We start from the raw sequence: 23,255 nt of genomic DNA, 5'->3' as shown, positions 1-23,255 counted from the left end.
TGGACGAGATGGGACTTGCGCAGATAACAGCAAAGAAATGAGTGAGATATTGAAATCCCATTATGACTCAGAGTTTAGCGAGCCGTTAACCAGACTAAGAATCAACAATCTAAATTATTTTTTTATGACCGAGACTCAAAATTTGGTTAATTCAGAAATCTCTTGATATTATCCTAACATCACAGGACTTTGAAAAAGCAATAAATGACATGCCCATGTACTCTGCTCCAGGCCCAGACTTGGAACTCCATGTTCATCAAGAACTGCAAGAACCCCCTTTCACCTGCCTTAAGCATTCTATGGAGAGGGAGCATGGACAAGGGTCATCCCGCAGTCAATAAAAACAACAGACATAGCCCCCCTCAACAAAGGTGGCAGTAAAGCAATTACAAAGAATTACAAACCAATAGCGCTAACGTTCCCACATCATAAAAATCTTGGAAGGGTTCCAAGAAGCAAGATCACCACCCACTTAAATACCCGTCAGTTACACAACCCAGGGCAGCATGGTTGATCCTGCCTATCCTAACTACTGGACCACTGTGGCATGGCCTTGGATGCTCTGGAGGACAAACAAAATGCAGATGTATACACACTACACAGAATTTGCGAAAGCCTTCGACAGGTATGATCATAGTACAATAGCACATAAAATGCGTGATAAAGGAATAACAGGAAAAGTTAGTAGATGGATCTATAACTTCCTAACAAATAGAACACAAAGTGTAATGATAAACAAAGTAATGTCAGAGGGGGCTGTAGTGAAAAGCTCCGTTCCATAAGGTACAGTACTCGCTCCCATCCTGTTCCTCGTCCTTATATCCTACATAGACAGAGATGTAAGCCACAGCACCGTGTCCTCCTTTGCGGATGACACCAGAATTTGCACGACAGTATCATCTGTTGAAGACTGCAAGTCTTCAACCAGACATAAACCAAATCTTTAAATTGGCCACTGACAAAATGAAGTTCAATGAAGACAAATTTCAATTACTCCGCTATGGAAGACTCGACGAAATTAAAACTGTATCGGAACATAAAACAAATTCTAACCGTACAATAGAGCGAAAAACTAATGTGAAGGACCTGGGAGTGATAATGTCAGAGGATCTCACTTTCAAAGACCACCACAATGTATTTACATCTAGGAAAATGATAAGATGGATTATGAGAACCTTCAAAACTAGAGATACCAAGTCCATGAGGATTCTCTTCAAATCGCTTGTTCTCTTTAGGCAGGAATATATTGCTGTACATTAACGGCCCCTTTCAATACAGGCGAAATTGCAATCCTGGAGAATATACGGAGAACTTTCACGACACATATAAGTGCGATAAAGCCCCAGGAACGGCTGAAGTCCCTTGATTTGTATTTTCTGGAACACAGGCGAGGAAGATACATGATAATATACACTTGGAAAATCCTAGAGGGACTAGTCCCAAATCTACACATGAAAATTACTCCCTTCGAAATCAAAAGACTCGACAGGAGATGCAACATCCCCCAATGAAAAGCAGGGGCGCCACGAGTACGTTAAGAGACAGTACAGTAAGTGTCAGGGGCCCAAGACTGTTCAACTACCTCCCAGGATACTTAAGAAGGATTACCAATAGCCCCCTGGCTGTCTTCAAGAAGGCGCTAGCTAGACAGACACCTAAAGTCAGTACCTGACCAGCCGGGCTGTGGTTCGTACGTCGGTTTGCGTGCGACCAGCATTAACAGTCTGGTTGATCAGGCCCTGATCCACCGCGACGCCTGGTCACGGATCGGGCCGCGGGGGCTTTGACCCCCGAAACCCTCGCAAGGTATACTCCAGGTAAGTGCCGAATACACCAGGCTGTAAATGATAATGTAGGCCAGCGGGCCGCCAGCAACTGCAGCAGCAGCCTTGTTGACAGGCAAGCACCGTATAAGCCTTCCCCAGGGCTGGGCTGTGGAAGTAGGAAAACTCGTAAACCGTCAAAAGTATATAGGTAGCATGTTGTGGGCAGGCAGTGTTTGCTCTCCTCCCTTTCCCTCCCCTCATGGTGCCTAACCCTTCCCCCTTATCCTTCCAGCTCCTTGTGTTGCAGGTGTGCTAGCAGCATGTTGTGGTCAAGCAGTGTAAGCTCTTCTCCCCTCCATAGTTCCCCCCCCCCCCCTTCCTCATCCTTTCAGCTGCTTGTGTTGCAGGTGTGTGAGCATATGGGCAGTCAGTGTAGGCGCCTCTCCGCCTCCTTAGTGCCCCCACCCCCCATCACCTCATCTTTACAGCTTGCTTGTGTTGCAGGTGTGTGAGCAACATGTGAACAGGCAGTGTACACACTGTACAGGCAGTAGCGAGGCCCACTCACTAGTGATGAATAAGTTAAAGCTTATTGCTTCGTCTCGTGTTTCCTGTTGGTTTGTACCCCTCTCCCTTTACCCCCCTTCCCCTCCCCTTCTCTCCCCTTTCCTTAACCTGAGATGTTCGCTCTCCGTCTTGACCAGAAACGAAGCCCATAATGAAAGAGCCTGTGTATTTTGTGATCAATTCAGCAGTTCAACTTTAATGAGAGTTTCCCACGTGTAGTGTTAGAAGTTTGTGTCGAGTTATGTGGTGGTGGTGGTGCTGCTGTTGCTGCTGCTTACATAGCAAAGTTGTCTGCTGGGGTTTTGTTGTGACATGTTAATATTTGTATTCATCTAGTTCTTAAGCACCAACACTATTGGGGGGTGACTAAACACCCTCAAACTGTGCATCCTGGAAGGCATACGAGAAAGATGTATAATTTGCTTGGAAAATTATGGAGGGACGGGTTTCAGATTTATTCTCTGAAATTACTTCATACAAGATTAGGATGCTCAGTAAATGGTGGAACATACCCCCAGTGAAAAATAAGGGTGCAACAAATACACCAAAAGATAACTCAGCAAATGTAAAGAATCCCAGGCTTTTCAACTCCGTCCCTTCATACCAAAGGGGAATTGTCAGCAGACTCGTATCAGTCTTCAAGAAGGAACTTAGTAAGTTCCTGATCAGTTGCATTGTGGTGTTTATAATAGACTGCTTGTGGCAAGCACCAACAACCTGTGGAATGGGGCTCTGTCCATGATTTTTTAATGTGTAGTAGTATGACTCCTGTGCCCAGAGTCCAGCTTCGTGGAATATTTTAAAGCATGTGATAGTGGCTTATTGTCATTGTTAATGAGTATGGAGTTCCATTTGTGCCCGGGGCAGTAATGGGCATGTTATCAATTGCTTCTTCGAAGTCAAGTCGAGCGGAACTTGGGTGATGAGGGCGATATCAGAAATTATGGGGAGGTGTTTTGAGTCTTATCCATGAAAAATCATTTGGATTCTCACTGTTTAGTCTGAGTAATGGCTCACTGAACCCAGAGTTTTAGTGTAACTTTAGTATTCAATTATTTCTTTGTTGTCCTCGTAGTAAGTTCCGTCTCATATATGCAGGATTCTATTTTTTTTTTTAATTTTGCATATGAGAAAAATATTTTAGATTTCTTTCAGTTTCTAGAGGAAATTGGAAATGTACCTCCTCCAAGTGCCAGATCAGCCATGCTGTGAAGGATATGTGGGCCAGCAGGTCGCTGGTAGTAACAACCTGGTTGGTCAGGCAAGCACCAGACAAGCCTAGCCCAGAGCCGGGCTGAGAGAGTACATGAATGTTCGAAACCCTTCAAAGTTATATCCTTCTGCCTTTCCGGGAATTTGAATGATGCAGTTTCCTTGTTGTAAACCTTTAGATGTCCTCTGGTTTCTTTATATGCTTAAGTAGGTGCATGAAACAACAGAATGTTTTGCAGACGTCAATAGATAAGTAACCATCATGGTTATCAGTAGAGTGAAAACTTCATTCGAAAGTCTGTCATTAATATTTGATAGGGGAAGGGGAAGTGAATGGAATGCATAGGCTGTAAGTACCTCTTCTACATTAGCACTGATACTACTGCAACTACTCATACATCATGTGTGGTTCCTGATCTTTCGCCCAAGTGCCGGTTACCATTATCTGGAGCGGACTGTTACTAGTAACCCAAAGTTTATCCAACAGATTCTTTAGGGACTGTTGATTCGGCTTTAACATCTTCATGGGAGGGACTTATTCAGTGAGTGAGAGAGAGAAAAGGGGCTTGAGAGGAGGGAGGTTCTAAGGGGTTATCTAATATAATAATTATACAACTCTTGTTACAAACACTTGGTTACAAAGGTTGATGGCATGATCATCTAAACAATTCTTATCATATTTACCTAATAATACACACACTCTTAAAAATATTTGTGATGGAAAGTCATCAGTGAAGTTTGCTAGTTGATGACCGAAATTGCATCTTTCTGGTCAGTCGTATCCAGTAGTAGACTATGATTTTGTATTTGAGGCATTTCCTTTCCCTAGTGGTAGAGGGCTCTGTTGTTGGACTGGTACTGATTACTGCTTGTTAGCTGCTTAGCCGTATTGTTGGATACCCATGAGGTTGATTGATCCTTTTTATGCTGACGATACAAGTAAAACGGATTTTCATTTTCATGGGGAAACTTAGGGAAGTACATAGTGGAAATTTTGGTGCCTTTGTGGTACTGTCATTTTCCAGCCTGTGGAATCAGTGAGGGATCTGAGTGTCTCTTGTACTTGCTTACTTCATTCACATTTGTTGGAAACACTAACCAAATTGTTAAATCTTGCAGTTTTCATATTCATTTCTCCATGCGGTCTGAAAATAACTTGATAAGCAGAGTATTTTTTTCTTTATCCACGCCTATTTCCTAAAAGCGCTCAGTCTATAATGAACCATGCAGCTACCTGTTACCTGGCAGATCAGGAACTGTTTTCGAGGAATCTATCGAGTTCCCTCTTGAAGACAGCTAGGGGTTTGTTGGTGATTACCTTTATGCATGAAGGGAGTCGTGATCTCGTAACACTTATTGAATTTCCTCTCAGCGTACTCATCTCCCTATTTCTCACTGAAGATATCCTACACCGTCTACCAAGCCACTTGTGTTCATAAATAATAATTTTGGTGTGCAAGTTTGGGACCAATCCCTCCAGTATCTTTCAGTTGGTGATTATGATGCATCTTTCTTGCCTACGTCCTAAGGAGTGCAGATCAAGAGACGAAGTTCTGCCAGTAATTTAGGTGCTTGATTGAGTTTATACGAGCTGTGAAGGCTCTCTTTACAGTTTCCAGCTCAGCAGTTTCGCCTACCTTACCTTTGATATACCTTTGATGAGTTTCGAGAGTCTTACCATCGATAAGATTAATCCAACTAGTTGGATTAATCTTATTGTAGCCAGCTGGCCCAGTGGCTAACGCGTCGGTCTGGAGTTTTACGACCGCGAGTTCAATCCCCATCCGTACCGTGGTTTGGCATCTTGTTTTGAAGGTTCTAGTTATCCACCCTTTCATTTTCCTTGCAGTTGCGGTGGCATTATTGAGCTTCTTGAATGTAAGATTCCCTCTAGTTCCTAGTTGTATCAGCTCCACTAACATTTAATGAACCCAGGTACCTTGCGAATATGCTTGTACCTTTTACATCGGGATTGGGAATGTTTCTGCGAATTGCCATGGAACCATTTAGATAAATGAGTCTCATGTTGGTGAGAAATCATTCGCAGAAAAAGCCTTTACATTGGTCAACAGGTTGCCAGTGTTAGTTCAGAGTTAGGAATCTGTTCATGCTTTCAAGGCTCAGTTGAAAGACCACGTCTTTTCTAGAGCTTATAACACTGTACTACCAGTGGTAATACTAGGAGAAAGCTCAAATGAAGTCTCATACAATTTAACTATGAAACTCTTAGTACGAAACATAACAGTGTAGAAGAAAGTAAATTCATATCACATCTTAATTAAAGTTGAGACCTGCATGCATAATGGTCCTGGACAACAATATACTAACAGCCATGAGGGTGTTTTCACCAAATTGAACTTCGCCAACAAGAGAGCTTCAGTTGGGATCAAATAAACTATGTCCTTAACGAAAGGTGCTGGGAAAATGTGAATGATATAGATCTGAACCAGTCTCTCAAGAGGATTAACTATTGCACTAGAAATATTCACCAGTGTGTGTTAGTTAATTACCATTTTGTCCTAGGCACATGTCGATTAGACACTAGGCCTGTTGTACTCACCTAGTACTCACCTAGTTGAGGTTGCGGGGGTCGAGTCCGAGCTCCTGGCCCCGCCTCTTCACTGATCGCTACTAGGTCACTCTCTCTGAGCGTGTGTGTGTGTGTACTCACCTAATTGTGTGTGTGTGTGTGTGTGTGTGTGTGTGTGTGTGTGTGTGTGTGTGTGTGTGTGTGTGTGTATGTGTGTGTGTGTTAGTTACCATTTTGTCCTAGGCACATGTCGATTAGACACTAGGCCTGGGGTGTGTGTGTGTGTGTGTGTGTGTGTGTGTGTACTCACCTAGTTGTACTCACCTAGTTGAGGTTGCGGGGGTCGAGTCCGAGCTCCTGGCCCCCGCCTCTTCACTGATCGCTACTAGGTCACTCTCCCTGAGCCGTGAGCTTTATCATACCTCTGCTTAAAACTATATATGGATCCTGCCTCCACTACATCGTTTCCCAAACTATTCCACTTACTGACTACTCTGTGGCTGAAGAAATACTTCCTAACATCCCTGTGATTCATCTGTGTCTTCAGCTTCCAACTGTGTCCCCTTGTTACTGTGTCCAGTCTCTGGAACATCCTGTCTTTGTCCACCTTGTCAATTCCTCTCAGTATTTTGTATGTCGTTATCATGTCCCCCCTATCTCTCCTGTCCTCCAGTGTCGTCAGGTTGATTTCCCTTAACCTCTCCTCGTAGGACATACCTCTTAGCTCTGGGACTAGTCTTGTTGCAAACCTTTGCACTTTCTCTAGTTTCTTTACGTGCTTGGCTAGTTGTGGGTTCCAAACTGGTGCCGCATACTCCAATATGGGCCTAACGTACACGGTGTACATGTGTGTGTGTGTGTGTGTGTGTGTGTGTGTGTGTGTGTGTGTGTGTGTGTGTGTGTGTATGTGTGTATGTGTATGTATGTGTGTGTATGTGTGTGTCTGTGTGTGTGTGTGTGTGTGTGTGTGTGTGTGTGTGTGTGTGTGTGTGTGTGTGTGTGTGTGTGTGTGTGTGTGTGCGTGCGTGCGCGCGTGCGCGCGACACTACCCCCCCACCCAGAAACACACACTGACATGCTAGGAATAAAATATCGCAGCACTTGTCAAAGGTACAAGACTATCTGAAGTGCGGAAAAAAAAAATAGAGGATACTGAGCTCATATTGAATGAATCATAGAATCCAGGTTAAACAGAGGGACCTAAAAGCGGTCAGTGAAATTGAAAGAAATATAAAATATTTTTCCTTATGCATCATCCAAGGCAAAAACCACATTCATTATAGGGCCCTTGCTGAAACACGATAGAATTTTGACGACCGCAAAGAAGTGAGTGAAATACTAGTCTCAGCATGACTTGTGTTCAGTGAGCCGTTAGTCACTAAACGTTGACAATCCGAATGATTTATTCATGAACAATACTCGGTAGTTTGTCAGCATCTCCAAAATTAAGATGAACCATAAACCAACTCCACTTTGAATAAAAAATCGAGAGCATGCTCATTCACTTTGCTCCAGACCCAGACTCATGGAATTCTGTGTTCATCTAAAACTGCGAGACAAACCAGGGGACATCCCAGAGTCGTTATAAACAACAGATACAGTTCCACTCCATAAAGTTGGCAGCAAAGCAATACAGTAACAGAGAACTATAGACCAGTAGTAAATGGCGTTCTCCATTATTAAAATCTTTGAACAGTTGCAATGCCCAGGGCAGCATGAGTTTAAAGCAGCCACTCGCAATTGCTTGACCATTTCTACATGGTCTTGGATGCACAGGAAGATTTGTTCAAGTAGCATATACAGAAATTGCAATAAGTGCGAATATGCTGTAATAACACATGGAATGTGTGCAAACAGGATACCTGGAAAAGTGGGCAGATGAAGTTTTTAACTTTCTAGGAAACTGAACGCACGGAGTATTAGTAAACAGTTAAGTCAGAAACTGTCACAGTGAAAAAACTCTTTCCCCAAGCACTCGCAGTCATCCTTTTCCTTATCCTCATACGCGACATAGACGGGACATAAATAATAGCACCGTATTATCCTTTGCAGATGATGCTAGAACTTGTATGAGGATATACATGGAGTACACTGCGAATCTTTAAGCTGATATAAACAGTCTTCCAGTGGGTTACAGAAAAAAATATGTTCAATGAGAACAAATTGCAGTTATTTATGGAAAAATTGAGAAAAAAAACTAGAACGGAGCATACAACTATAACCGCGCAATAGAGGGGAAAAAGCTAATGCGAAGAACTTAGAAATAATAATGTGTGAGTGGTCTCACTTTCAAGGATCACAGCAGTGTCATTGTCAGCGAATAAGAAATTAATAGGATGGATAACAAGAAACGTCAAAGGAAGGAATGCCAGGTCATTGTTGGTCCTCTTTAAGTCACTTGTTCTCTCTAGGCTGAAAGCCATTGATTGCATGCCCATGCACTCCTCCCCTCCATGCCCAGAATCATGGAACTCGATATTTAACAAGCATTGCAAGAAACCTTTATTAAGTGTCTTAAATATTAGACACTGAAATGATCCCCTACTACTTTAACATGTTGACACTCTTTGAAATGAAACACTGCTAGGTCAGCAAATTCAGCGCCCTGAGCGCCAGTTCATCAAATATTCTCGTTTAAGATAGTACCCCAACCAATGTGGTAGCCACCTACTGAGTCGAAAGTACTGTATAATCAGAAAGTGCCCAGTTAATATAATATTGTGTCAACCATAGAAGTTAAATGATACAACATTTATAGAATTAGATAAATATTCGGAGGTTTTAAACCAAGTAGACAACGACGAACAGCATTGGTAATATCTGGTTAATTATGGAACTGCAAGTAAAAGTGATCTTGCCAACAGATGTGCCCAAAAGTACTGTTGCATAAACCCACACATAATTGCAGATAACAAACACAGGATTAGAGTGAATATAATTTCATGGACAAAGGATATAGTGTCCATTCCATTTATGTAGTTAGAGGTGATCAGGCAAGCACTATTGAAGTCGTTACGGGTAGGCTCAGCCCAAAATACCAGGTAGGCTCATGTTTGCTTAGTGAGGTAATTTAAATACAGTTATTGTAAATGAGTACATAAGCAGTGAGAGAGAAAAATCACAGGAACACTACAGCTCAGCTCTTAACAAGCAGTGAAAGAGAGCAGCAACAATCACAGCAACACTACAGTTCAACTCAACAAGCAGTGAGAGAGAGCAGCAACACTACATTTCAACTCAACAAGCAGTGAGAGAGAGCAGCAACACTACAGTTCAACAAGCAGTGAAAGAGAGCAGCAACAATCACAGCAACACTACAGTTCAACTCAACAAGAAGTGAGAGAGAGCAGCAACACTACAGTTCAACTCAACAAGCAGTGAGGGAGAGCAGCAACACTGCAGTTCAACTCAACAAGCAGTGAGAGAGAGCAGCAACACTACAGTTCAACTCAACAAGCAGTGAAAGAGAGCAGCAACAATCACAGCAACACTACAGTTCAACTCAACAAGCAGTGAGAGAGAGAGCAGCAACACTACAGTTCAACTCAACAAGCAGTGAGGGAGAGCAGCAACACTACAGTTCAACTCAACAAGCAGTGAGAGAGAGCAGCAACACTACAGTTCAACTCAACAAGCAGTGAAAGAGAGCAGCAACAATCACAGCAACACTACAGTTCAACTCAACAAGCAGTGAGAGAGAGAGCAGCAACACTACAGTTCAACTCAACAAGCAGTGAGAGAGAGCAGCAACACTACAGTTCAACTCAACAAGCAGTGAGAGAGAGCAGCAACAATCACAGCAACACTACAGTTCAACTCAACAAGCAGTGAGAGAGAGCAGCAACACTACAGTTCAACTCGGCAAGTAGTGAGAGATAGCAGCAACATATAGATACAAATAACCACTAGCACCAGAACTATTGCTTGTGAATCCACATGTGTTCCAAATCACAGAGATCAATACATAGAGCGACCCTCCCGACCTCTAGCGGGAGAGAGGGGGATAAGGAAGGCTAAGGAAAGAGAGGGAGCACACTTGAAATACAATGAATAAAAAGGTGGAGAGAGAGAGAGAGGGAAAGGGAGGAAAAGGACAGAGGTGAAACGGGGGAGGGACATCTAGTCTATGTCAACAGTTTTGGGAGTCACTGTCCCTGTGTCCGGATCCCAGATTAGGCCTCCCTGTTGAGGGCCTGATCAATCAGGCTTTTGGTTCTAGCCACATGTAGTACAATGTAGGCACCACAACTGTGTTGATCAGGGACTGACTTCAGGAACTTAAGCTTACTTTTTAAGCTAGTAATTCTTATTTATGAAAGGAAGTGAAAAATCTTGGTCACTTTACACATAGTGAATTCTCTTTGTTCATTGCATCTCTGATTTTCATTAGGGTATTTTGCAGTGTCTGTCAAGCCTTATGCTCTTTTAGAGCATAATTTAAGTGAGCAGATTTGGGACTAATTCCTCCAGAATGTTCTCGGTGTAAATTATGATGCATCTTTCTTCCCTACATTCTGAGGAGTACAGTTTGAGAAATTTCATTGTGTTCCCAATAATCTCAATGTTAGGTAAATGAGCCCATGTAAATGGATATGTGAAAGTTAGTTTTCGATTAATTGCTAATATGCAAAGACTGATTACACCAGGACCTCCCCACTAGAGGGTGAACAATTTGGAATGTTGCAAAGTTGCAATTGTTAATAAAACACCAAATAACTTTTTTTAAATTTATTATACAAAAAACAATATAAAAAACACAAATTGAACTTGTTTCCAAACATTTTGTAAGTGTTAAAAAATACAAAAATGAACCAAATAGCAACCTGGACACATTCCAAAGGGATAAAACTTTCAGTTCCCATATTCCTGAGTTTTCTGAGAAAGAACAATCATTCTAGATCACTAATTTCTACAATGAAACTTGATGAAGCAATTTCTATCCTTCTTGATGCATAGATTTACTCTGCATATGAGCTTGAGAAGCAAGCTCATCATGAAGATCTTCTTCATCAGGGTACTCCTCAATTGTAATACCTTTCTTTTTCTTGTCCAATTTTGGCTTTTTGGATGGTCTATCTTCCTCCTCCTCATCACTTGACACCTCTGCACCTGGTGGCAAGTATTCATCACCACTGTCAAGCAATTCCAGGTCATCTGGCTCTGGATCTGAGTCACTTTCCTCCAAAATGCAGACATATTTGGACTTCTGTTTGGAGGGCTCACCATAAAACAAATTCTCATTGATTTGGAAGGACAATAAAAACATTCTGTACACACCCAGACCACTACAGAATTCATATATGCATTAAAAATTTTTTTTTAAATATTTATTTACTGAAATTTAAAATGGGGCCTAAAGGGGCAGGAACGAGTTTGTTTGGTCGGTTTTTGTTGCACTTTTTTTCATTTGCATGGTGCACTCACATTATGCTTCACGAAATTTATATATATATATATATCAAAATATGGCTAAACTATTCATTTATGCACTAGACACAAATCAGTACTTACCAACATTGTAGAGGGTAAAATCCTAGAGTATACAAGTGTCACTTGATGAAAAAAATATCTCTTGGCAATGCCAAGCTAGAATTGGACAGATTTTTAGTGCAACAGGGGTCCAGTGCCAGTAAAAAATAAAGAAGGGAAGTAACCCCAGAGAGAGCTTTGATACCTGCAGTCCTTATGGAGGGGGATTCCCCTTCCAAACAATAACCCCAACTCCCTCTCTCCTCCTTGCCACCTTCAATACGCCAACAAGAGTTTTCAATCAACGTATGTAATGTTCATTTATCATTAAAATTAGTCATTTATATTTATTTCTCATTGTTTTCTGTATGTAAAACTATAGTTATTCTTTAAAAAATGTATTTTTGGTTAATATTTTTGGGTGTGTGGAACAGATTAATTGTATTTACATTATTTCTTATGGGAAATATTAATTCAGTTTTCGTATATTTTGGTTTTAGACCAACCTTCTAGAATGGATTATGTATGAAAACTGGAGTTCCACTGTACCTACAAACTGTGGAAAGGACGCTTGTGTACAGTTCTGGACATTTATTAAAGGCTTGATATATCTATTGTGAAGGTTCTAGTTATTTAATCTGTCATTTTTCTTATTGGTTTTGATATTTGTTTTGATTCTTGATTATGAGATCTGATATTATCACTCATAAGTTCCTCACATTAATCTTTTGCATTGTTGAATGGTTTGAGTTTGTTTACTCCATTACAGTTTTTATTTCTTTAATTTTTCCATTGCAGGGTAATTTAAACTTGACCTCACTTAACCCTTTCAGGGTTCAAGGCCAAAATCTGAAGTCACGCACCAGTGTCCAAGAAATTTTGAAAAAAAAAAAAATTATTTTTTCTTACAGAATTAAAGAGCATATTTTTGTGAAGGTAATAAAACAAAAAAAATTAGAATCTGATCAGTACTTACCGAGATACAGTGCCAAGAAGTTTGTAGAAAATGATGTGGTGGCGGCAACATCGACGAATTCCACATACGCGTATTATATTATTTTGTTGTTTTAGTTGTTTTTTCTTTTCTTTTCCAATTTTTTTCTATTCCTACTAACATTTGGGGCCTGAGAGACCAATACTGTATATAATTTATATATATAAACTCACTGTATTGAACACAATAACCGCACTAAAGTTATTATCATATTATTGTTTACCACTGTTGTTTATTACAATAAACATGCACAAATATTGTATAATACTAATGTTCTATCATATATTTACATATTTACAATCACTGGACATGGTTTTAGAACTGCTGGAGCTTGTGGAACTCCTTGAAACAAGGCACCATGCACAGAGGCACCTTACATTCCTCACACATAAACCGAGTGTCTTTGCGTCTTTGTTGCCGTCGTTTTGTTTGTGCACAGACAATGCATCTCTTCTGAGCAAATTTCTTTTGAGTTGAAGGAAGCTGTATTATGAAATGATCACCTTCTCTTCTCAAACGCTTGGGTATATTGTGATGAATTCGAGGACCATGTTGTATTGCAGGTGTTGTTACCTGGTACTTCATTATGAGTTGTCTGACAACAGACAAACAAAATTCACCATACGGTGGTCTGTTACCAGTCTTTATTTGGTACATATTACAGTGGACCCCCGGTTAACGATTTTAATCCGTGCAAGAGGGCTCATCGTTATGCGAAATAATCGTTATGCGAATGAATTTTCCCCATAAGAAATAATGGAAATAAAATTAATCCGTGCAAGACGCCCAAAAGTATGAAAAAAATTTTTTTTTACCACATGAAATGTTAATTTTAATACACACAAACTGAAAAAGGCATGCACAATTAAATGACACTTACTTTTATTGAAGATCTGGTGATGATTGATGGGATGGGAGGAGGGGAGAGAGTGTGTTAGTGTTTAGAAGGGGAATCCCCTTCCATTAGGACTTGAGGTAGTAAGTCCTTTTCTGGGGTTACTTCCCTTCTTCTTTTAATGCCACTAGGGCCAGCTTCAGAGTCACTGGACTTCTTTCGCACAAGATATCTGTCCATAGTGGCCTGTACCTCTCGTTCCTTTATGACTTGCCTAAAGTGTTTCACAACATTGTCAGTGTAATAATCACCAGCACGGCTTGCAATAGCTGTGTGAGGGTGATTTTCATCCATGAAGGTTTGCACTTCAAGCCACTTAGCACAGATTTCCTTTATCTTTGTAGTAGGCAACTTCTTCAATTTCTCTCTCCCCTCCTCTGAACCAGTTTCCTCAGGTCTGGCCTCTTGCTCTTGAAGTTGATCTATCAGCTCATCAGTGGTTAGTTCTTCATTGTCCTCCTCCACCAACTCTTCCACATCCTCTCCACTAACCTCCAACCCCAAGGACTTTCCCAATGCCACAATGGATTCCTCAACTGGCACAGGATTCTCAGGGTTAGCCTCAAACCCTTCAAAATCCCTTTTGTCTACACATTCTGGCCACAGTTTCTTCCAAGCAGAGTTCAAGGTCCTCTTTGTCACTTCCTCCCAAGCCTTACCTATAAGGTTTACACAATTGAGGATATTAAAGTGATCTCTCCAAAACTCTCTTAGAGTCAGTTGAGTTTCTGAGGTCATTACAAAGCACCTTTCAAACAGAGCTTTTGTGTACAGTTTCTTGAAGTTGGAAATAACCTGCTGGTCCATGGGCTGCAGGAGAGGAGTGGTATTAGGAGGCAAAAACTTCACCTTAATGAAGCTCATGTCCCCATAAAGTCGCTCTGCCACGTCTGTAGGATGACCAGGGGCATTGTCTAACACCAGGAGGCACTTAAGTTCTAATTTCTTTTCAGTTAGGTAATTTTTCACATTGGGGGCAAATGCATGGTGTAACCAGTTATAGAAAAATTCCCTAGTGACCCATGCCTTACTGTTTGCCCTCCACAGCACACACAAATTATCCTTGAGGACATTCTTTTGCCTGAACGCTCTGGGAGTTTCAGAGTGATACACTAATAAAGGCTTCACTTTGCAATCACCAGTAGCATTGGCACACATCAACAAAGTAAGCCTGTCTTTCATAGGCTTATGTCCTGGGAGTGCCTTTTCCTCCTGAGTAATGTAGGTCCTGCTTGGCATTTTCTTCCAGAACAGGCCTGTTTCATCACAATTAAACACTTGTTCAGGTTTCAGTCCTTCAGTTTCTATGTACTCCTTGAATTCCTGCACATATTTTTCAGCCGCTTTGTGGTCCGAACTGGCAGCCTCACCATGCCTTATCACACTATGGATGCCACTACGCTTCTTAAATCTCTCAAACCAACCTTTGCTGGCCTTAAATTCACTCACATCATCACTAGTTGCAGGCATTTTTTTAATTAAATCCTCATGCAACTTCCTAGCCTTTTCACATATGATCGCTTGAGAGACGCTATCTCCTGCTATCTGTTTTTCATTTATCCACACCAATAAGAGTCTCTCAACATCTTCCATCAATTGCGATCTTTGTTTCGAAAACACAGTTGAACCTTTGGCAAGAACAGCTTCCTTGATTGTCTTTCTGGTGCCCACAATAGTAGCGATGGTTGATTGGGGTTTCTTGTACAGCTTGACTAGGTCGGCTATACGCACTCCACTTTCATACTTATCAATTATCTCTTTCTTCATCTCTATAGTAATTCTTACCCTTTGAGGTGTAGGGTTGGCACTAGAAGCTTTCTTGGGGCCCATGGTCACTTATTTTCCAGAAACAGCACCGAAAATACTGTAATAATACGAAATATTCCGAATGTATGCTTGGATGTTACCGCGGAGGCTGGCTGGTAAACAATGGGACGGAGCGGCACATGTGAGGCTGGCTGAGGGCACATTGGACGCGTCTCGGACGAAAATCGGTATGCGGGTTTTTAATCGGTATGCGCGGCAAAAATTTTGCGATAAAAGTAATCGTTATGCGGAAAAATCGCTATGTGATGCCATCGTTATGCGGGGGTCCACTGTATATGCATTCAGCATTGAAATGTCCATGAGATGGAAGAAAAGTTTCATGTACCACTTGTAACTCTTACGAACACAGTCAACAAAACCAATCTGCATGTCACACTTGTCAACCAAGCGCATGTTTTGTGTATAATCAATCACTGTCACTGGTTTTCGAATACGTTCATTAGTCACTCGATCAACTTTGCCACTGTCTTGCATTTCATTACGGTGAATGGTTGTCAACAATGTGACATCTCGTTTGTCATGCCACTGTAATGCCATGATGTCATTGGCAGTAAACACCTGCACGTCATCACCACGAACACCTGCGTTGAGCCTGGGCATATGTTTACGATTAGAACGCACTGTGCCACACACATCTGTCTTGTTCACTCGCATGAAATCACTGAGTAATGGGCTTGTGTACCAGTTATCGGTATATAATGTATGGCCCTTACCAAGATAAGGTGCCATCATGTTTCTCACTACGTCACCTGATATACCCAATAACATCTTGGTATCTTTCAATGTTTTACTACCCGTGTATACAACAATATCCAACACCAGGCCACTGTCACAATCACAGAGTACAAACAATTTTATACCAAAGCAGTTCCTCTTGCTCGGTATATACTGCTTGAATGACAGTCTACCTTTGAACAAAATCAAAGACTCGTCAATTACAAGATTCTTGAATGGATAAAAGTATATCCTGAACTTTTGTTTGAGATACATGAAAACATTTCTAATCTTGTATAACCTGTCACTTCTGTCAGGCCTGGTTTTGTCAGAGAAGTGCAACATACGTAACAGTAAGATAAACCTGTTCACTGGTATTATTTCACTGAAGGATGGGGTACAAATTAGCCGATCTGTGGACCAGTATGCTTTTATATTATGCTTATAGACGTGAGGCATAAGCATTATTGTTGCAAAAAGCAAATACATTTCTGCAACAGTCGTCTCTTTCCACCTGTGTAGTCTTGACTGTGGTGATAAGATCGTATTTGCCATGGTGTACTGAAAATACTTATTACTTTCCCTGACAATAGTTTCCATCAATGGCTGGTCAAAGAATAATTCAAAGAATTCCAGTTCATTGGCCGTGGTTCCAAGGGGACAGGTAGGTAGAATTCCACTTTGCGAGTCATCAAAGTGGTGAGGGCTGGGAACAAAATTGGGATTTTGCTGCCAATCCCAGATACGGTTTGCTGGTGGATACTGGACATCATAGGCTGGTTGTACGGGTGGTTGTGGCGGGCTGGTGGGTGACGCTCCGCTTTGTCCTTGAACTGACGAGTCAGCAGCGTGGGTTCCCGCGTGGCACAGCGAGTCACGCATGGCGGTGCCACTACCACCACCAGCCCCACTAACACCATCCACTGATGTCTGTGGCCCATCCATGCCAAGTGTAGCCACATCATCCTCACTATCACTACCTAAAACGGGTGTAGGGCCACGGGATGTACTCCGGGATGTACTACGGGATGTACTCCGTCCCCTGGGCACAGCATAGGGTACACTACCCGAGCGCATGCGGCGGCGAACATACCGACGCTTCACTGGTGAATATGTTTCCTCACTATCACTACTCGAACGATCGTCGAGCGCAATAAAATCACAATCCACGTCAGAATCATCGTCATTACTGAAGTCAGAGGCCAGGCCACGGGAAAATATTAGTTTTCTCTTACGTTTAGGAACACCCGACCGTGAGTCACGAGTGCCCACACCAGAGGTAGAAGGTCGAGGATCGTCGGGGTTTTCTGCACTATTATCGATATCCTGGTCATTATTTTCGGTCACTAACTTATCAAAGCCGTAGAATTCGTCTTCATTTCCACTTCCATCAGTGTCAGAACTATCAGACAGGAAGAGGAGAGTCCCAATTTTCCGGGGAGTGAGAGCTGACTTGCGACGAGACATGGTGAACAAGGGTGACTGAGCCGGCGTTCCCACAATGCTATGCAGGCGCCTAGATTTTTTGTTTATGGCGCACACCCACGGCGCAGACCCGTTCTCTCATATGTAGGCCTATGAGCGCTTTCGCGCTAAATTTGACGGCGCTAGAATTTTGGCGTAGATCTACGGTTTGGACACTCACCGACCAGCCGTAGATCTACGGGACGGACCCTGAAAGGGTTAATGTCATATTGTTTACTGTAGCTCACTTGAAGACCTGGCTTTTATCAGCTTTGAGATTTGCTGTGTCCTCAATGCCTGTTTCTCTCATATACAAATAGTAGTATCATCTGCAAAGGATGATATGGTGGTGTAATTGATGTTTCTGTCTACACTGAATTTGAGAATGTAAAAGAGAATCTAGGTAAGTACTGTGCCTTGATGTATGGTTTTTCACTGTGTCAGCCTCTAATTTTATTTTCTTAACTATTGCTCTTTGGGTTCTATTTGCAAAGTCTCTGTACACTACATCTCTTCATTTTACTGGTCTTCCAGCACATCCAAGACCACATGATGGTCCAGTAATTATGAGAGGCAGGAGTGACCTGTCTTAAAGTCATATTACCTTGGGTTGTGCAGTTGTGAATCCATGCATTTAATAATTTTTTTTTTCAAAAGATTTTGATAATGGGGGCTGTCACTGCTATTGGGTTGTAGTTTTTTGTGATTGCTTTGCTGCCATCTTTGTGGGGTGGGACTATAACTGTGGTTGCTAATGACCGGGATGACTCCTTGTCTAGATTCCATTTCCGTAGAATATTTAATGTTTTTTTTTTTTAAATGACGAATATCGAGTTCCATTAGTCTGGGCCTGGGGCATAGTACATGGTCATACCATCAATGACTTCTTCAAAAATGAGTGGGGTTAGGGTTGAGGGGAATTTATGGAGATGCTGACTGAGTTTTGAGTCTTGTTCAAGAAAAAATTCAATACTGACATGATGGGTAGACAAAAATGCAGTATAATTCAATATTGGGGAGTGTAGTGAAGAATCAGGTGAAGTATGTTGAAGCTAATTTCTTGAGTAGGCTAATGACAGGTTGGACAAATATGGCTGAGAAGAGGTTGGATTCGAGAAAGAGCTGCCTAGCTTGGGCCAGTAGGCCAGCTGAAGTGTTCCTCCATACAATGACCTGTTGCTATGTGGGATAATGATCAAGAAGTTTCCCAGCAAGAGGCTCAGCTATGTTGTAAAAATCATTGTTCTGGTTGAAGTTGTTTGATTTGTAATGATTCCAGAATTGTGTATTTTGAAGTCTTTTCTTTGTGCATTTTGAAGAGTCTGCTGTAAGTTATTTTCTATGCTAGAAAACTCCAGCACTGCTGCAAGTTATGTTCTGTGTAAGAAAACTCCAGTCCTTTTGGAAGTATTCAAATGCTGCATAAGCTATCCATGCACATTGGTGTATCTGATGATAAGAAATATTCCCCCTCCTTCCCACCCTCCTTTTCATCCTCTGGTGTTGAGGGCTGTCATGCATTGCAAGGTTCCCCTTGCATCTTTCCTGTGCATCTTTCCTGTGCTTGCCCCTCCATCTCTCTCTTGCATTATGCCTGATTTCTCACACTTCTATGTCAGTTCTTACTATTTCCTTATTCAGCATCTCCCCTTTCCAGTCTTTATTACCCTACTTCACTCCATCATTAACAAGTTTGCATGTTCTTTGCATTCATGTCTGATGCAGCAGTCCAAGAGATTTTACACCCAGCCTTTCTTCCATATACGCTGATATCTCAACAGTTGCACAACCCAGTGCAGTATGGTTAACATCAAATTACTCCTGCCTTTTTCAATTACTTGATCATTACGACATGGTCTTAAATGCAGTGGACGACAGGCCAAATGCAAATTTAGTTTACGCTGACTTGGCAAAAGCATTTGACAAATGCAAACATGGTTTAATAGCTCACAAAATGTGTACAAAAGGAATAATTGGAAAGGTGACCAGATAGATATTGAATATACTAATGAACAGAATTCAGTGTAATAGTAAACAGTGAAATAAGAGACTACCATAGGGTGTTTTCCCTCAGGACACACTCCGGGTAAGTAGCTAGACAAACTGTGACTGATTTTGAAAGTTTTCGTACTCTTGCAGCCTGCCCTGGGGGCCAAGGTCTTCTGGTGCTTGCCTGGTCTACCAGGCTGTTGCTGTTGGTAGTGCATTGGTTTGTAAACACCTTAGGGTAAATATGTTCCAAGGGATGGCAATGTTAACATTAGGTATATTTCTTTTACAGTTGGTGTTGAAATGATAAGGCGAAAGCAGCGCCCCTAGTGAGGAGAGGAGGAATCACCTCTACACAAGGTAAGCAACCATATACCCAGCTTGCTTCTCACTCTCATCCTTGCTTTAGTAAACCCTCTACACTCTACAGTATAAGGCTTCAAGGAAAGCTGCTGAGCTGTGTGCAGCGAGGACCATTCTCCACACTAGTCAGGCTGTTAAGAGGAAAGCCTGATCTGGGATTGGTCTGTGGGGTGGATGAACTCAGCAGAACCATCTACAGACAACTTATTATTAGCCTCTGATTTAGAGGTTTTAGTCATTCTTGATTTTAAGTAATTTAGTTCATTCATTTTACCTACTTGATTACTTCCCTGTTGATTATTTTATGGTTTGGTGGGTCATAGTCCTCATGGCCCACTGTCACACAGTTGACATAGTCATCACAGCCTGGCTGGTCTATGGAGGAACTGATCATATTTTCTCTGGCAGACAAACAAGGGTCTGTTGATAATTACCCTAATGTTATATTATGAAGAGTTTTTCTGAGGTATACACTGACAATATCATACTATTGGGTTGTGATACCTGTGTTGGACTATGGGTTACTATCACCAACTGTTTAAATCATCAACCAGGACACCTGGTTTTGGGCCGGGCAGGTAACCAACAGATAACCACTTGAAATACCTCAGTGACAAAGAATGTTTTAGTCAAATAGAATGAAAGGAACACATTAAAGACTTGGGGATAACTATGTAAGCTGACCTTGCTTTCAAAGAATGTAATAAGACAAAGGTCATGACAGCCAGGAGGATGACAGGGTGGGTATTGAGAACCTTCAAAACAAGCTAAACAATGCTAATGGTGACTTTTCAAATCGCTAGTGCTCCCTCATTTGGAATTTTGCTCAGCGTTGATGGCCCCGTTCAAGGCAGCAGAAATATCGAAGCTTGAACAGCACAGAGATCGTTTATTGCCCACATAGAGCCAGTACAGCATTTAAAATACTGGGAATGCCTTAGTCTTGAATATATACGCACTGGAATGGAAGAGAGATACCTGGAAAGTAATGGAGGGCCTGGTCCCAGATCTTTACACTACCGTAACAACATACTGGAGTGAGAGATATGGGAGGAAGTGCAAAATAAACCCAGTAAAAAGCAGAAGTGCAGTGGGCACAATAAGAAAACAGTGTATCAGCGTTCGTGGCCCCAGAATATTTAACATCTTACCAGAAGATGTCAGAAATACTGCTGGAACAAGTGTAGAAGTCTTCAAGAGAAAACTGAACAAGTATCTTCATCAGGTGCCAGATCAGCCAGGCTGTGATGGATATATGGGGCAGCAGGCCTCCAGCAGCAACAACCTAATTGGCCAGGCTAGCACCAAATGAGCCTGGCCCATGGCTGAGCTCTGGGAGTAGAAAGATTCTCAAAACTCATCAAAGGTATATCAAGAACAATATTGGTAGGGCTAGACTGTTGAACACTACCACGAGATGTCAGATACATTGCTGGAACAAGTGTAGAAGTTTTCAAGAGGAAATTGGGAAGAAAAAGCTATCAAGGATATTGCAGAAAAGCAAATATTTCTATACATATGCAAAAATCCAAGCTAAGAACTATCTGTAGAATTGCACCATTAATAATGGAAAGTTCATATTTGGAAGATGAACGGGAAATGAGCGAAATTCTAAAAAATTAATATGAGGTGGTGTTTGGCAACCCACTAAATAAATGCAAAAACTTTCTTCATTATCTGAATGCTGCTCGGACCAACTAACTGACATTAGTACTGATTTTATAGAATTTGAACAAGACATAGAAAACATGCCCACTCGTCCACCACTTGGACCAGATTCATGGAATTCCCTATTTATATAAGAAGTGCAAAATACCACTAGCATGAGCTTTCAATATTCTTTTGAGAAAGAACTTTGATCTAGGTGAAATACTAGACACTAAAGAGTGCAGACATAGATCTTTTGTATAATACACAACCCGCACATAAAAGAGAGAAGCTTACGATGACATATTGTGCCTTTCTGTTATTTATTTATCCTTTGTATAAGGGAGGAAGTAGAACATTAACCAAAAATTACAGACCAGTAGCCCTAACATCCCTAACATGATGAGATGTGATCATGGAGTGATTGCAAACAAAATGAGGTCCATAGGCATAACAGGTAAGGTAGATAGATGGATTTTCAAGTTTCTAATACACAGAATGCAAAGAGTAATAGTGAACAGATCAAAATCTAGCATCATAAAGGTAATAAGCTCAATTCCTCAAGGCACTGTCCTGGCACCTTTTGAGCACACATACAGAGGTACAAAAAAAAATACAGATAAGAGCAGCATCCCAAAGCCACTTATACTATGCATAGCATTACGGGCTGGCTTAAAATTAACTTAAGATTAACTAAGCAATGATGAATTCAGTGATAAAACATTAATGTAAACAGATTACTATAAAGCACAAGTGAGTATTACAAAGACAGGTCATATGGTTGCATTCAGTCATATGAAGGATTCTGTTAGGTAGTGTATTTAAAAAATAATAAAGTTAGATTCGGTTTTAGGTTTAACATTTATGTGATATAATTGTGAGAAACATTTAAGATATACAATTTATAAGGTTCAGTTATTCAGTATTTATTTGGTTTTGGGTGAGTAAGTGATCTTTGAGTAGAGACTTGAATTTATAAACAGGTAGTGTTTCTTTTATATTTACAGGTAATGAATTCCAGATTTTAGGGCCTTTTATATGCATTGAGATTTTGCATAGTGTGAGATGAACACGAGGAACATCAAAGAGTGATCTGTGCCTTGTGTTATGGTCATGTGTTCTGTTGAGGTTGGCAAGGAGATGTTTGAGGGGAGGGTTAATATCAGAGTTAAGTGTTCTATGTATGTAATAGGTGCAGTAATAAGTATGGATGTTTTGTATGGTGAGTAGGTTTAGTGTATTGAATATTGGTGGAGTGTGCTGCCTGTAGTGAGAATTTGTTATCATTCTAACTGCAGCCTTTTGTTGGGTAATTAGTGGTCTGAGATGGTTAATTGTTGTTGAGCCCCATGCACAAATTCCGTAGGTGAGATAGGGGTAAATAAGAGAGTGATATAGGGCCAGGAGGGCTGACTGTGGAACATAGTACCGTATCTTGGATAGTATGCCTACAGTCTTGGAAATTTTCTTAGAAATTTGTTGTATATGTGTATGAAATTTGAGTCTATTATCAAGGTGGATTCCTAAGAATTTTCCCTCTGTTAGCTTTGTGATAGGTGATCCGTTTATCATTATGTTAAGAGGGACATCTGTAGCTCTGTTACCAAACTGAATGAAGTAGGTTTTGTCAATGTTTAGTGTAAGTTTGTTAGTCCTCATCCAGGTAGATATTTTCTGTAATTCGGTATTTACAGTAATGGCTAGTGTGACTGGGCTCGGGTGAGAGAAGACGTATGTAGTGTCATCTGCAAATAGTGTGGGTTTGAGTAATTGCGAAGCATTTGGAAGGTCATTTATGTATAGGAGAAAGAGAAGAGG

At 41.2% G+C, this 23,255-nt stretch overlaps 1 protein-coding gene and 1 pseudogene across 2 annotated transcripts in view; both read left to right on the top strand.

Moving 5' to 3' along the window:
* Positions 1–23,255, top strand: part of LOC128700398 (uncharacterized) — a 229,622-nt gene that overhangs the window by 95,068 nt on the left and 111,299 nt on the right. For both annotated transcript variants that reach the window (XM_053793604.2, XM_053793601.2), the window contains exon 2: positions 19,720–19,787. The gene's annotated coding sequence lies outside the window, so the exon portion shown is untranslated. The remainder of the gene's footprint in view (positions 1–19,719; positions 19,788–23,255) is intronic.
* Positions 17,523–23,255, top strand: part of LOC138854830 (cytochrome b-like) — an 80,394-nt pseudogene continuing 74,661 nt past the window's right edge.

The sequence above is a fragment of the Cherax quadricarinatus genome, chromosome 71, assembly GCF_038502225.1.
Source record: "Cherax quadricarinatus isolate ZL_2023a chromosome 71, ASM3850222v1, whole genome shotgun sequence".
Taxonomy (NCBI): Eukaryota; Metazoa; Arthropoda; class Malacostraca; order Decapoda; family Parastacidae; genus Cherax; species Cherax quadricarinatus.
The sequence above is the reverse complement of the archived record's forward strand: the minus strand, read 5'-3'. Positions and strand labels throughout refer to the sequence as shown.